Raw genomic sequence first — 16,491 nt, 5'->3', positions numbered from 1 at the left:
TAAACAAATTGGGCTGTACCTCCTTGGCGTGTTTCAGGCTGACCAGGCCGGATACAGAAACCTAGCGGATGTCGGTATATCGGACCCTCTCAGACTACGTGAGACAATGCAAGGCAGGAAACGGATGAGCCCCGATGATGCGATACCATCAGGTGTGAATGGCCGTGGGTGGATGGACGAGCACTGGTTGGAATGCTGTTACAATAACAGTGTGAAATTGGACTGTATGAAATACGGAATAATTTGCTTTGCGCATTCGTTGATGGCCAGAATTCCGACAATTGAAAATTAGTCACGCGCGTGAGGGATAAGACACCAAATTGCATAAGAGTCCAAATTTCATATGACACCGGTTGCAGATAGGTATACGATGGTGCGGCGTATCTGTATCATGATGCTTGTAAAAAAAAAAAAAAGGTAAATGCAGTTGTTGACTTGTTTTTCTTTCAGTTTAGTGTCAGTTGATACTTGTGTTTTCATTCTTCACCGATAATTGTAATCGACACTCTGTAAAGTGCAAATGCATGACAATTGAAGCGTGTGTCGGTAATAATGAATTGCTATAAAAAAAAAGACACTGCTCTTCGTGTGATGAAAAGTCTGAATCATTGAACAAAATCACTTTTGAATTTGTGGAGAGAAGTTTTGATATTTGTTTGTCACAAAGTAGACAACCAGTGGCGTATCCTGGGGGAGAGGGGGGGGGGAGGTATTGCAACTTGCCCCCTTGGCGGCATTTTAATGGCGTCATAAAACATAACAAAAACAACACTATTTGTAAGACGATTTTAAGACTGTTAAGACGTCGACACAGTACTGTCTTAAATTTGTCCTCCTGGCATAATTATAGAAAGCTAGAAACGCTGCTGAAGACAACCAACAATAAACGCCAGACAGGATGCCAAGACTTTGTAAAAGGGATCATAAGTAGTTAAATTTTGCGTCTGAGATCCTTATGTAGATATCCATACACCAAAACAAAATAATCCCAAAGCTATCAGTTTCACGAATGATACTCAAAAGGTTAAAAAAAAAAAAAAAAAAAAAAACCCTGAAAGTTGACCTTTATGAAAATAAGATATAGTTGCTACGATGAGAAACTTGATTATCCTGCTAATAACATAGTTGTGAAATTGTATGTATCAGCTGAAGTATGGCTCAGTACACACGAGCCACTACAGTGAATACCTGCATACGGGCGCGGATCGGGGGGGGGGTTCAAAAGTCCGGCCCATACTCTGACCACACATTAGTGGACTGGAACTCACTGGCTAAAGAGATTACATCAATTCAGGATAAGGGAAATTTCAAATCTGCCATACACACTTCAATATCATCGGTGAGAAAGAAGAAACCAAGTCAACCGTGTAAACAGCAAAACAACTAATCCATGCGCACAACCAACCCTGTCCGTGTGACCCCCGAGAAGAGGTGTTAGTGCAAGTATCTATCCAGACAAGACAGGACCCAAAATTAATCATAGTATAATAACAAATACCGATATATCCGCGTGTCTGCAACGCTCAGACACAGAGGCGTGGCCAGTCGGGATTAAGGGGGGTATTTGCACACTGTTGTCTGATGGTGTGCATGATCGTGCGATTTGAACAGCGCGCGCCCCCATTGGAAGATGGTACCAGCACACCCCTCTTACCCCACCATTTATTTTACGGAGGACAAGTGCCCCGGAGAAAAACACCTGTCTATATTTCAGCACTGATTAGCTGATACAAAAATCTTAAGGGCCTGACATCCCCCCCCCCCGCAACGATTCCTGGATCCGTCCCTTTCGGACGCAGACACCTCATCGTCAGATTGCGCCCTCAATATTTTATGCAAGGTCACATTTACAGAGAGTGACCGAGTAATAACCTGACTATGCATATCACAAGCGTTTATCGTCTGTACTGCTCAAAATATCAAAGGAAATTCTTGGTTTTGAGATTTCACGAGAGGTAATTCACTTGGAATATTATTTTTATTGGCAAATAATATCTGTTCACAAAGTAGATTTCTTTCAGTTACCTTTGATACCCGAAATATTTAGTAACCACTGATACGTGGAACATAATAGCTGTGGGGGCATACCGTATGAGTTCGAAACACAACCGCGCCCTCAGCGCTGGAAATGCAAACATTACTTTCCAGCGAGGGCGATTCATGGGAGTTATTTTTAAACAGCGCCCTCGCCTTGGGAATGAGCGGCATGTCCAGGGGATTGAGAGGCATATCTCGAGCTGAATAAAGTCTTCCAGATGATCTTTTTTTTAGGGCATGGTGTGACAATGGATGGTAGTAGTATGTAACTGAGAACTGAAATTGACCCAATTACAAGGTAGTGTTTAACCCTATAGGGGCCGGGTTATTTTGACCATCTCTCAGCCGGGGGGGGGGCGAATTTGGCCCCCCCCCCCGTAAGATCTCGGCCATCGAGTGACGAAAAGTTTTGAAACTCGGTACATGCATAGAGCAACTCTTCATGAACATACCCAAGAAATTTCATGACTATAGGTCAAAGGGTTTTGGAATTATTGCTAATTAATTATTCATATGTACGAATGGTAGTTCTGGTCTGTGTACACGACGTATATGGGAACATTCAGTTTTCACGGCGCGTAGCACCGGAATTTTTTTCGCTGCGCGACAATCCCTGGTCCGATTTTTATATTTTTGGTGTCAAAAGCTGCGCAAGGCTTGAGGCTAAAAAGTCAAAGCAGCTCGGGTTCCGAAAAAAAATTTTGTTTAAAGGCTATCGCGGAAAAATTCGAGGGAGGGGGGGGGCGGATTTCGCCCCCGGCCCTTTTAGGGTTAAAAGTCCACAGCCCTCTATCGCGGCCACGGGCGGCGATCCCGGGGGGGGGGGAGGGGACGGGGGAGGGAACGGTGGAGGGGAGGGGGAGGACTCCAATAATGCCAACCCCCCTCAAAAAAAATTCCCAGCACGTATATGGTGTTCCAAAAATGTAAAATGTTGCTTGTTCACCATTGTTATCACGAAAATTGCATAATACTATGGAATAAATTTGCCTAATTGCGCATATGTACATGTTACATCCATTATGTGCATAGGCCTACATATGTCTTTGTACACCGCCCTCTATGGTCCATCCCCCCCCCCCCCCCGCCGTTACCAAGAAATCGTCACCCTGTATCGCTGCAGAGGGCATTACGTATTGAAACTTCGGACATACCCCCGCCCTGCAAACAGGGCGCTGGGAAGGGCTGATCTCTTAAAGCTCTCATTGGATAGATTTTGCGTGACCTGTGACCAGTGGCGCACCCAGGATTTGGCTTGGAGGGGAGGGGCTCACAATTTTGTTGAAGTTCATTTTTTTCCAACAATGTTGCCCAAAATTTTTGGCCGCAGAATTTCTTCTTCTTTTTTTTTTTTTAGAGGGGCGGACCATTTTGACGTTGGTGGCGCCACTTACATCCCTATTATACTACTTGAAAACAGGCCACATTTATATTATCACCAAGGTCAAATCATCGTGGGACTAAAAAAAAAAAAATGGGCGCGCCACTGCCTTTGACGTAGAATGCAGCACACAAACTGCTACAGCTGTTTATCATACGTAGCACGCGCTAGCTGTATGCGAAGAAGTAATACCCGGAACGTCATCCGTACTTCCTTCACAAGATTTTGTGAAGCGGATTAGCTCTCAGTCCCAGCGCCCTGTTTGTAGGGCGGTGGGTACGAGCAAATATTGAAACCAGCTCCATTTTGCACAATCCATAAACAAAATACGTCTCACGTATCTCATACCTGAAAACTCGCGTAAACGTAACACACCCATAAGGCCAAAACAAAAATAGTCGGTCTCTGGTCGAGCGCGCGCGTCGATTTTAATCATGCGCGTCAATCTTTTTTTCTCCAAATTTTCCGCGGTAGCTACAACAGCGATCTCTATTGCCGCACCACCTCACATTTTTGTACTATTGCACCAAGGCAAGTGATGGAGGGCACCAAGGCAAATGATGGAGAACACCAATGTATATGACACAACATAAGCAAAATAGTACCCACCTTGTCTGTACAATCCAAGCTTGAAAAAAAAAAAACAACCAAAAAAAAAAAAACCGCGTCGCCGCATCTATTCCGGAACTTTGGTCTGACCACTGAGACCGACTATTTTTTTTGGCTTAATAACGCCAGACGCGGTTCTGGGGGGAGGGGGGGGCTAATGACATGTAAAAATGCTTCCTCTTGTTTCATGCTGTGACGATCTCATTGCCTTTTATTTTCTGTGTTTACTCATCTGTTAGATCCACGTATACACCTAAAATAAATTCACAATGTTGTTCTTCCGTTTCAGGTTCAGTGTATTTTTAACATAAATCAACTGTTTTTTGGTGTGATTTCAACAGCTTGTTGACTGAGTTTGCATCTGATGTACCGCATCATCAGGCGATTTTCCTTGAAATCGATCGAGTTTGTTGTCGACATGCCTTTATTTGAACACGAATAATTTTAAAACTCCTTTAAATATCAAACTAATACTCGCCAGGGATGAAGTTAAGATTCCAAGCTATAAAATGGTATAAAAATAATGGCGGTAGGCCTACGTGTTTCCGCTCCGACGCTGTATAGAGTCTCGCAAAGAACAAAAGTTGCGGGTATTTTGGGACGCGCTGTAGAGCAATTTATTGCCCAATTTCATCCAAATTTCGCAGAAATACGAGGCTCGAACTCCTGTGCACGGCTTCCAGCCATCCTTTTTCGCGTTTTACAAACCTTCAAGTTCATGGCCCACAGAATGCTCTGATAAAGAATTTGAGGGCATACATTTTGATTTGGCCCGTGTATGCAATTCTGGGCCTATTCTGGGCGCTGTGGTCCAATGGTCACGGTGTCCGACTCGTGTGCCGTGGTACATTGGTTCGAATCCTGACCGTGGGAACATGGTGCTTGTGCTCTTCAGCAAGGCACTTTACCATTATTGCTTCGTCCTTCGGATGGGACGTAAAGCCGTAGGTCCCGTGTGTTGTATCACGCACGTTAAAGAGCCACACTTGTCGCTAAGAGAAGGGGTTTGCCCCGGTGTTTCTGGCATGGCATAGACAGCAATTATGCGCCGCAGCACCTAGCAAAAAGGTGCTACATAATGGGTCTCATAATGTTCATATACTTCATTAATTTTTTTACCTGTCTTTGGTTGCATTCTCCCCCAGCGCCTTGTATCCTCTGGCAAAAGGTGCTATATAAATACAGTTATTATTAGTATTATATTATTATTTTAATACAGGTCTACACCCCCAATAATGTTTGGCATAAAATGCCATGCCACCCAAGTTTGCACATGTTGCTGGCGCGCATGCGCAAGGAACGTCACGAATCCACATTACCAATGGTCCGTGACGTGATCGAACAACTCCAAGTTGTTCTGCAGGCAATTGAACGTACCATCACCGAGCTCCACGCATCCTCTGGGGACATCGAGAGATGGCACTTTATTTTCCTCCCAATTGACATTTCTTCTTCCGCAAGCCCCGAGGCCTGGAACATGCAGGGAATGAGTGTCACCAACTGGAACGGAAGACGCTCGCGTCTGTCAAGGTCGGAAATACAAGAATAATTGTTTTGCGGTCGTTTCCTTTATTGGGCCAAGAGATCGCTTCCACTTTTCATTCCAATAGACTATCATTAAACACTCCGGCTGCCGTTTATAGTTGTATATTCGAGTCTCTTATCTTATTCACCGGACATATTATTAGGGGTGGGTTTTTGCCCACACTTTTTGAGCAGCAACCCCCCCCCAAAAAAAAAAATCTGAAGTAACCAAGGGGAAAATACCTTAAAAGTTATTTGAGACCATTAATCCACTCAGTACACGGCGCTGAAAAATGTGATTTTGGGTGTAGTTGCGAATATGGCATACCAACCAGTCTTCTTGTGCACAAAATCTATGTCATTTTTTTTTTCGGTTTCAGTCTATTTTCTCCCACACAGATTTAGCCTAGAAAGAACTTATAATGAAATAGAAGAAATAAAGAAATTTCTCTTATTTTTCTTCTAGTTCATGTACATCATTATGTTTCACCTCTTAAATATTATGTATATCATGTACTTCATTACAACTTTAACCATTGCCTTCACAAAATCTGACTTAAAAAAGTTAAAATCTTAGGCTTAAAACACAGGGTCCGTGTGGGTTTGTATAGGCCTATGTCGAATGCAGTTACTTTATTTTTATTTCGCCTGCAAATAAGATGTTTCAGATCATACCAAAACATAATAGGAGATATTGTCCTCAAATAAAATTGGCCTTTTAAAATTGCCAAAAGAGGAGGATTCCAGTTTTAATTGTTGGTGATTTCTTGATTTTTTTTTTGCCATTTTTACCCAGCTTACATATAACTTGGCTGATAGAGGGAATTGAATGAGAATAACATTATGCTGAATTGATAGGAATGAGCACAGAATATTATATTGCCATTCACTCAAAAGTCATCGCACAGGTCATGAGTCATGCTGAATGCATTGGACTGTTGAAGAGGCTCTGTTGAAATCATCCGTCGTGACGTCTTGTATAGTTGTTCCAATACAGCTTCAAATTTGCTGCATATGTACCGTTGGGAAGTTTCCTGATTTTTTTCTAGGGGGGCAAAGCACACTATTTCCCCAAATTCTTGTACTTTCTCTAGCATATTCTCAATTTATCTTCTTTTTTTTCGAGTTCGAGGATGGACAGAGGGACGTCTGCCCAGCCCACCCCATGGACACCCCTGCGGACGCCCATTACATGTGCATTAAATTAACAGCAATATGACTTCGTCTGTTTTTCCCCTCCTTTTCTGGTTTTGGCTTTTCGGGGGGCAAGCGACGCTAATGCTTCCTGTGGCTCCTCATCAAGCGGAATATCACTAGTTTGGGGTAAGGAAAGGGCAGTGAGTCGAAAATACCGAACATCAAGGTATAACCGAACCGTCTCCGTCTGTTCATTTTTTATTAATGTTTATGTATTTATTTCTGGTAATGAAACCAAGGATTCCTCGAAAGTGCCCTAGGCACTGTCGCCCGAAAGCCTGACGAAACCTGTAGAGAGGAGACAATGAGAAGAAATTACAGTTTTAGAGGTGGGAGGAAAACCCCAGAAGAATATTCTGGGGAAAACCCACGGAATCAGGTAGAGACTGAAAACCCAATCCACATTATTGGCCCAGGCGGGATTCCAGCGGTGGAAGGCGGGGAAAGCACCGCTTCGCCAACTTGACTCCCCCATCTACATCAAGTAGATTCCATATTCTCATCAACCTGGTCTGACGATGTGAATGGTCGTCCCGCACCTATGAGTTTATCAAGGTCTAGGTTCTTTCAGTCCCTTCTTCTTGAGTTCATCCTGTGCAGAATTCCACATTACTTCTGGTATTGTAAATTTAGCTCCACCTGAGTGTTCTCGAAAGGAACCTGAGGATCATCGCTTGGTAAGATCACCAGACATACAGTATATCCCAAAGAAAAGGTCTATCAGTCATACACATGTACTTTAACGTAAACTGTTTCAAATTAGGAAGGTATGCCTACATTTTGATGAACAGTATCATGGAAATATGTGGAAAAACACTAACCCAACTATGAACCAAATAATAACTTTTTCACAGTCAATGCAAGAAACGGGCAGTAAACAGTAACTTTACATAAGGCAGCATGTCTGAGTACTCATTGAACTATAAAATTAATTGCTTTTAATTGACACCAAACCGTCAACTTTGTCAACAAAATATGAACAGCTGATCTCCTGTGGGGTAGCCTACACCCTAATAAATGGGCCAAAAATCCGTCTGCCGAGCTCATAAATAAGCGTTATAACCTCAAATTATTCTGTGTTAGTTCTGAGAGCCATGGAATTGTGGAATTGAAGACATATTATGTCACTGTACCTCTGGCTTGGATTTGGGGCTTCCAATTCTGAGCATTTTGGAAATTTGGATGCAATTGGGTCCGAAAGTGACGCTATTTAGCCATGTTGTGAAGGGATCCTTTTTCAAAATGGCTTCCTTTCCAGTTTGGGAAACATCTCTCGTTTTAGGGGTGGTCTTTTTTTAGGTGAACATTTCTCCCAAAAGTCAACCGTCAACCCACTAAAAATTGAAAAGAAACTGAAAGATGACATGTTGATCATCTTTGTTTCTGTGCTGGCTGAACACCTGTGAGAGTTCTGAGTATTTTAAAAAGAAGGTTGAAGCATGGGGATATAATCACTAGGTGTCTATTGATTTTTCTTATGCACAAGTGGTCTTTAACAATTATAGCCTGGTACCCTGCAATTTGCTTTTCTGAAGTTTATATGAAGTCAGGGAACATGTCAGTTGTACTAACAATGCATAGAGGGCGTCCTTCACCCCACCCCCCTAAAAAAAACGGGGGAGGCGTTAAACTTTTCGATTTAAACAATGTTTCTGGTTGGCTGCATGCTACACGTTTTGATGGTGGCATAAAATTAAAATTAAAGTAAAAAAAAAAGTGAAATAATACCCATGCGGCCCCACTTAATATGAAATTAGTTTGGATTCCCAGCCTCTACTGTAGTGTCTGTTAATTTAGCAAAGCCATTGGGCCATTGGTCTCAGCTTCTTCAGAATAAAAAAATGGGGGCGGTCGTATGAATACCAGGCACAGTTTTTGACCAATCATGGGCCTACACTAAGATAACACAAACCGAGAATCATCAGAAAATTCCCCAAGCCGCGCTAATAGGATGCTTTTCCGAAACTCAAACGGTTCATCATAGTTACGCCTATGACACTGCATCATGACACAGCATGATTTGTGGCATGTCACTTTGTCACAGCATTTTAAACAAAACCGACGTGACATGAAAACGCATGATCATTATCCGCATCAGCCCTCCGTCCGCTCCGCCCCCTACTTCATCCAATGCCCCGCAGAAGTGGTTCCGCCATACGCCGCGGTCACGCGTTGTCCGGGGTGACGTTGCCACACAAACTTGGACTTAGATACGTATACAGTGTCCACTTTTTTATCCATTGGAAAAGAAAAAATAACGGAATCCGTCATATTCTAGGTGATAACTACAATCAGCTACGAAACACTGTCCCATTTTCGAGCCCTATTTATTCTTATTGTCTGTGTAATTTCAACTACAACATGTTCAGCTAAATCGCTTGTACAAATCCTATGGTAAACGATCACCAGTAGAACGATCACTATTGTTGGAGACGATCCCGCGTGACGTCACACTTCTACCGCGTACACTGCTCGCAAAATCTAATGCAAGGTTACGTTCGACTTCTTTCCATAGTTTGTTTGGCTGATCACACTTCGTGCCTTGTAGCAGCATTTGTATTTAACTCCAAAAATGTATTTACGCCTCTTACTAAATATAATGCTAATATTTTTATAATTATATGTTAAAGGACACAAAGTCCGTTTGTTTTGCTCTTGACGGGATACTTCAACATTTCTTTATGTTTTTTTTATCAGGACTCAAACCAATTGCAAATTAAATATCAATATGCGTTATCGCTTTTATATTTTTTCTCAATTCTGGCACAATATATCCTGCTAATATTTTGCCTCGGATGCATTTTGAGGAAATGTAATTGGAGAGATCGTTTCTGGATAAACTCAGTTTCAGCTTAATATGAGTGCTATTCAGGAACTGCGGTATAATGTATCCACAATACCGACAAGCCCAGATTTCTCAATATATATGTGTTACAAATTATTTACAACGTCGCATCCAAATTTTCCCCGAAAAAAACTGTGCAAACCGCGATTCGATCAAAAAGGTCCTGTTTTTAAAGAAATGTGTTTTACTGCATCTGTACATATAAGGACTGTCTGAAATTAGGTAGCGTACATAGTGCGTTCAAGCCAAGGGAACGACCGCAATTTTTACGACCGCAATTTGTTTAAAGGGAATTGAGAATATTTGCTTTTGCTGTGATTTTCAGAAATGGATGGATTTGTGGGTTAGTATTTAATAGCAAATATTGTTACACTGACCTGTTTAAAGTTTTGTGTTCATGGATGCTGGAAAATCAAGAAAAAGAATGCTGTTCTTGTAGTCTATAGTTCCCTGACCCTACTTTAAACGAAACGGAGCAATTTATACACGTAGGGGAATTTTCAGATCGGGGAACCAGACTAGCTGGTTTGTACCCGTTCAAGGGTGTGTAACCGTTTGGACTTACTAAATGAAGTAAATTGGGGGCACTATTTGAAACAGGGTCAGTTTTTTTTCAACGATGGTCGGCCGACCATCGGTACGTTTTCTTATGTTTGCAAATGAGTTGTATCTAACCTTTGACTCTAAAAGGGCCGGGTTATTTTGACCATCTCACAGCCGGGGGGGGGATTCCACCCATCCCCCCCCCCCCAGATTTCGGCTATCAAGTGACGAAAATTATGAAAGTCACATGCATAGCACAACTTAATATCAACATACCCAAGAAATGTCATGACTATAGGTCAAAGGTTTTTGGAATTATTGCTTATTAACTATTCATATATGCACCGATGGGGGTAATTCTGCTTTGTGTACACTACATATATGGGGGAAATGCAGTTTTCAAGGCGCGTAGGGCCGGACATGTTTTCGCTGCGCGGCAACCCGTGGTCCAAAGTTTATGTTTTTTGGTATCAAAAGATGCGCAAGACTCGAGGCTAAGTAAAAAGTCAGGACAACTCGGGACGCGAATTTTTTGTTACAAGGGTATCGCAGAAAAAGTTGAGGCGGGGGGGGGGGCAGATTCCGACCAGCCCCCGGCCCTTGAAGGCTTAAGAGTGAGGGAGGGTGGGAGTGGAGATTCTGTCATGGCTATTCACAAAGCACGCTTTACCACCGTAGCCCTGAAAGCGATGTATGAAGGGGTAAATCGATAAGTTGTAGTTATCGATAAGGCGTAGTTATCGATAAGGCGTTTCTTCCCAAATAATAAAAATGCGGTGTTTTTTTATCACCCACGGGCCATGCCCCCTTACATGTGTCATTTTAAACTAGAGGAGGAATAAAGACAATTGCTGATTCTCATCTACAGATTCGTGAAATATAAATAGAATCAAAGAAAAAGGGGAATTGAAGAGCGCCCGATGTAGCATTATTATGAGGTCCACCCCTACTCACCCAGCCCCGCGTTCATTTTGTAACGCCCCCTCTTCCCTTCTTAAAGTTTGGTTCTTCATCCGACGGTTAAGGAAACGTGACCTAATAAACCTTTTCTTTGAAAAAAATGCACGATTTCTTCCAAAAAGGAACGTTCAGACAAACATGTCAAAAACCGAACTCTTTTCTCCAAAAATTAGGTCTTTTTATACTAGGATGGACTGATGTATAAGGAACTGATGTTCTCGGGGCTGTGCAACAGTTCCTCGACAGCTTCGATTTCCAAACGGATCTAAAACCTCAAAACTCCACTGAAATGGTGATCAAATACCGGCAATGGCTTTCCATGAACAACTACCAACCCGTCCTGAATGATTCCAAATTTGGTAAAAAGAAAAATAGATTGATTTCCAAATTTGTTTGGGATGAAAGTTCCTTTTACTAAAAAGCTTTTGAAATTCTCAGAAATCATGCGATTTTTATTGAAATGTATTTTTGTATACTGGTAGGCCCTAGTTTTCATGTTTTCAGTTCGTGTTAAAAAGGAATTATGACAAAACGCTGAAATTGGAAAATGGCAAAAAGCCGAACTTTACTGAGCTTTGATTTAATCGGAATAAACGCAGCAGTTCTCCCAATACAGCGTTTCTCCAAATTTAGGCCCGAGAATATTGTACGGACAATTTCCTCGTATGACAGTTCCTTGTATTGTGGTCAGGGCCAATCCGCCGATATTCCTCGTGTAACGGGCCTTTGACGCATGAAATGCCGACTTTTAAGAGCCCCTCCCCTCCCCAAGTATATACGCATGTCATACGGGGGGGGGGGGAGGGAGGTGTCCCCCTCCTCCCCCTCCCCCTGAGCTGTACGCATATGCATTCCATGTGCACAATATACATTCATAGGTATAATTATGTACATGGACTGTCAATGTGTACACATGAACATGTACATGCGTTTGTCGGCCGACCATCGGTACGTTTTCTTATGTTTGCAAATGAGTTGTATCTAACCTTTGACTCTAAAAGGGCTGGGTTATTTTGACCATCTCACAGCCGGGGGGGGGGATTCCGCCCACTCCCACCCCACCCACCCCCAGATTTCGGCTATCAAGTGACAAAAATTATGAAAGTCACATGCATAGCACAACTTAATATCAACATACCCAAGAAATGTCATGACTATAGGTCAAAGGTTTTTGGAATTATTGCTTATTTACTAGTCATATGCACCGATGGGGGTAATTCTGCTTTGTGTACACTATACGTATATGGGGGAAATGCAGTTTTCGCTGCGCGGCAACCCGTGGTCCAAAGTTTATGTTTTTGGTATCAAAAGATGCGCAAGACTCGAGGCTAAGTAAAAGGTCAGGACAGCTCGGGTCGCGAAATTTTTTTTACAAGGGTATCGAAGAAAAAGTTGAGGGGGGGGGCAGATTCTGACCAGCCCCCGGCCCTTTCATTAAGGGTTAAGAGTGAGGGAGGGTGGGTTGGAGATTCTGTCATGGCTATTCACAAAGCACGCTTCACCACCGTAGTGATGTATGACGGGGTAGATCGATAAGTTGAAGTTATCGATAAGGCGTAGTTATCGATAAGGCGTTTCAAAAAGCCGAACTTCACTGAGCTTTGATTTAATCGGAATAAAAGCAGCAGTTCTCCCAACACAGCGTTTCTCCAAATTTAGGCCCGAGAATATTGTACGGACAATGACAGTTCCTTGAATTGTGGTCAGGGCCAATCCGCCGATATTCCTCGTGTAACGGGCCATTGAGGGGCCATCCATAAAGTACGTATACGCATGAAATGCCGATTTTTAAGAGCCCCTCCCCTCCCCAAGTACGCATGGCATGGGGGGGGGGGGGTTGTTCCCCCCTCCTTCCCCTCCCCCTGAGCTGTACGCATATGCATTCCATGTGCACAATATACATTCCTAGGCATAATTATGTACATGCACTGTCAATGTGTACACATGTACATGTACATGCATATTTTATTGGCGATTGTGTATTAATTGAACTTACCAATCGAACTATTTACATTTAGTGTCATGGATAGGAGCCAGGGTTTTGATTTTTCGTGGGAACTTTTGGGGCAAAACGATGACGAAGACAACAAAATGCACCACGAAAATTACCAATTGAACTATTTCACACTGGCTTGGACACCCCCCCCCCCCCCCCGTGTACTCACGGTGTACCCAAATCCCCCCCCCCCCACACCTTTGTACGTACTGTCTTCATGGACGGCCCCCTCAAATTAATGTTCAAACGAGTGCCTATAGGCCTAGTACAGGATGACCCGAGATCTGGTAAAATGAATAATCTCTGAAAATGGGGGGGGGGGGGGAACAGTAGGAGAACAGGTAACAATTATGGATTTTTTTAATGGAATTTATTGATCGATATTCTTGGGATGATCTGTTTAATATGTTTTCCCAAATTTGTGCCAAGTAAAAATTAAGAAAATGGTAAATAACGAACTTCACAGACAGGGGCGTCGCCAGGATTTTCTTCTGGAGGGGGCAAAGCACATTATTTCACAAAATCCTTGTACTTTCTCTGGCATTTTCTGAATTTATCATTTTTTTTCGAGGGCGGAAGGCGGAGGGGGGACACACAATATTTAGCCCACTGCAACCCTACTTTGCCGGGGGGAGCATGCGTCCCCCTACCCCCCCCCCCCCGCGACGCCCACACTCTAAAAAAAAGTAGTCAGATTTGACTATAGAAACCAGTTCAATTTGACTAGCCATTTCAGAGTCAGATGAGTGCAACTGAAACTCAGTCAATGTTATTAGATTTTTCCAGTCAGTACTTTGGAAAATATTTATGCAAATAACTAAAATTGGAGTCAACTCTAACTACTTTTTCTTGGCATAGTTTGAAACTTTGCATGTTTAAATTCCTAGTCAATTTCCATGCATCTTCACAGAGCATGCATTTCCCAAATAAGCAGCATTTCTCTTAATACTGCTTTTCTCCTAAAAGAAAGGGCCTTGATAGTCTACTGTGGAAAGTTTTAATGTCCGTTTAGTCAGAAAGCTCCCTTATTGTATTTCCCAACGGTCCTATAGAAGTCTGAACTAACCGACGGAAATGCTGATCTATAACATGTATAACAAGCATACTAATTGCTAATACCCAGAACACAGATTAAGAGTAATTGGAAGTCGTGTAATAAGTAATTTTTTCCCGAAAGCCGTTATGTAGATGGCAATATTCTCTGAATATTGTCCATCTACTAAACGGCGGGGATTCTTGGAAAGCTAAGGATTTTAAGTTTGACCTCCATTCTTCCGCGGGACTGAAACTCCCAACAGATCTGAGAATCTTGGTTGAAATTAGGGGTTTGGAATCTGACATGCTGTATGCGTACCAACCCCTATTTTTTTTTATAGCGGTCACTCTTACTCACATGTGGTGTACTACTCAACGGTAACAGCCCGATAGTCCGAAGATTCTTTAGTCCGAAGGGTCATTGGTCCGAAGGTTCGTCAGTCCGAAGGTTCGATAATCCGAAGGTTTGATAGTCCGAAAGGTCCATTAGTCCGGAAAAAGAATAAGGTTAATTAATCCGAAGGTTCGATACTCCGAATAGACGATAGGGTTCGATAGTCCGAATCGACAATGAGGTTCGATAGTCCGAATAGATGATAAGGTTCGATAGTCCGAAAATACGGTGGGTTTCGATACTCCGAATTGACAATAAGGTTCGATACTCCGAATTGACAATAAGGTTCGATAGTCCGAATGGGCAATACGGTTCGTCAGTATGACACTTCGGACTATCGGACCTTACTGTTGATTCGGACTATCGGACCCTATTGTCGATTCGGACTATCGGACCTTATGTTATAGTTTCGGACTATCGAACCTTATTTTCGTTTCGGACTATTGAACCTTCGGACTGATTAACCTTATTCTAAATTCGAACTATCGAACCTTCGGATAAATGAACCTTCGGACTAATGAACCTTCGGATTAATGAACCTTCGGACTATTGCATCAAATGTTCAGATTAACGAACCTTATTTCATTTTCGGACTAACGAACCCCCCTCTTGTGGAAAGTTTGTGCATTCGGACTTAAGAACCTTCGGACTTAAGAACCTTCGGACTATCGGACCTTCGGACTATCGGGCGGCCCCCCTACTCAACACACAAAACCATTTTTGAAAAATAATAAGTGGAAAACCGTACACATGATCCGATTGTGTAGATGAAAACAAAAAGTTCCTCAGTTGTTGAAATCACGCGTCGTCAGCACTGCTTGTTAAAATACAAAACTTTGATTTGGTTTATAGATCTTTAATTTATAAACAATGATATTCTCAGAGAAATTGTAAGATACAGTGCGTTCAGTTATGACAAAATTATGGTTTAAATCAGCGCTGGGTTTTTTTTGTATTAAAATTTTGGGTACTGATGTAATGTCCCGTGGTATAAAAGCCAGTGTCGTATACGTTGAAACGGATCTGAAAGGACATTAGTAAAACGACAGACAAACAAAATGATGGTTGGTTTATTTATTTATTTAATGTGTGTTATACTTTGTACACAGACTCAGCAATGGCTTGTAGGATGATGTTTTTACAACGTGGCGATGGTTCCCCAATTTATCTTTCTGACCGGATAGTGGGCTTAGTCATCTTCGTTGTCGGTATAATACCGACAAAAAATCGAGCTCATACCGGCAACTGTCAGACCTAGAAACTCATTAGGAAGCCGTAGAACGGAAGGAGTTCCTGAAAGAGATTTCATTTGGGTTCCCTTTGAAAATTGTGTCACATCAGGCAAATGGCTGAATATGGTAAAGAGAAGCTTTGCAATCTATTTAAACCTATTCCGTAATTTAGTTTTCCTTAAACGGTTTAAACGGTTCTTTCTTGTAAAAAAAATATTCTATGACAGATTTTGAATTCGTCCTCGGTGCATGAAGAAAATTATTTGACGTCTAATAGTTATTTACAAATATTTTTTTTTTTTTTGGGGGGGGGTTGATATCGTAAAATAACATAATTCGTGTCGTGAAAGACACTTCTATACCTCCGTTATGGTCTCCTTAGGCCACCGTAGCAAACAATACGCCTTGACATAATTATGATCGGACCGCTTTCCGTCAAGTCGACTGCGGATGACGTCATTGTATACAATGCCACCATCCGAGACTTGTCGAGGCTAGTAGAGCCATTTTTGTTTATAATTCTTTAAGACTCGGTTGAAACCGCTCTGAAAGCAAGGCAGGGTCAAGATGGGGCAAAGGGGGTCATGCTCCCCCCCCCCCAAAAAAAAAAATAAAACCGTGCCAGTTTGATTGCAATTATATTCTATTTTGGTAATTAAACCAAAAAGGAAGACGACCGTTGATACATCGATGCTATACTCATCGTCTTTTCATCTATTGATTTATTTTGTTAAATAT

The sequence above is a fragment of the Patiria miniata genome, unplaced genomic scaffold (assembly GCF_015706575.1).
Source record: "Patiria miniata isolate m_02_andy unplaced genomic scaffold, ASM1570657v1 HiC_scaffold_3, whole genome shotgun sequence".
NCBI classification, from domain to species: Eukaryota; Metazoa; Echinodermata; class Asteroidea; order Valvatida; family Asterinidae; genus Patiria; species Patiria miniata.
Note: the sequence above shows the minus strand (reverse complement) of the source record.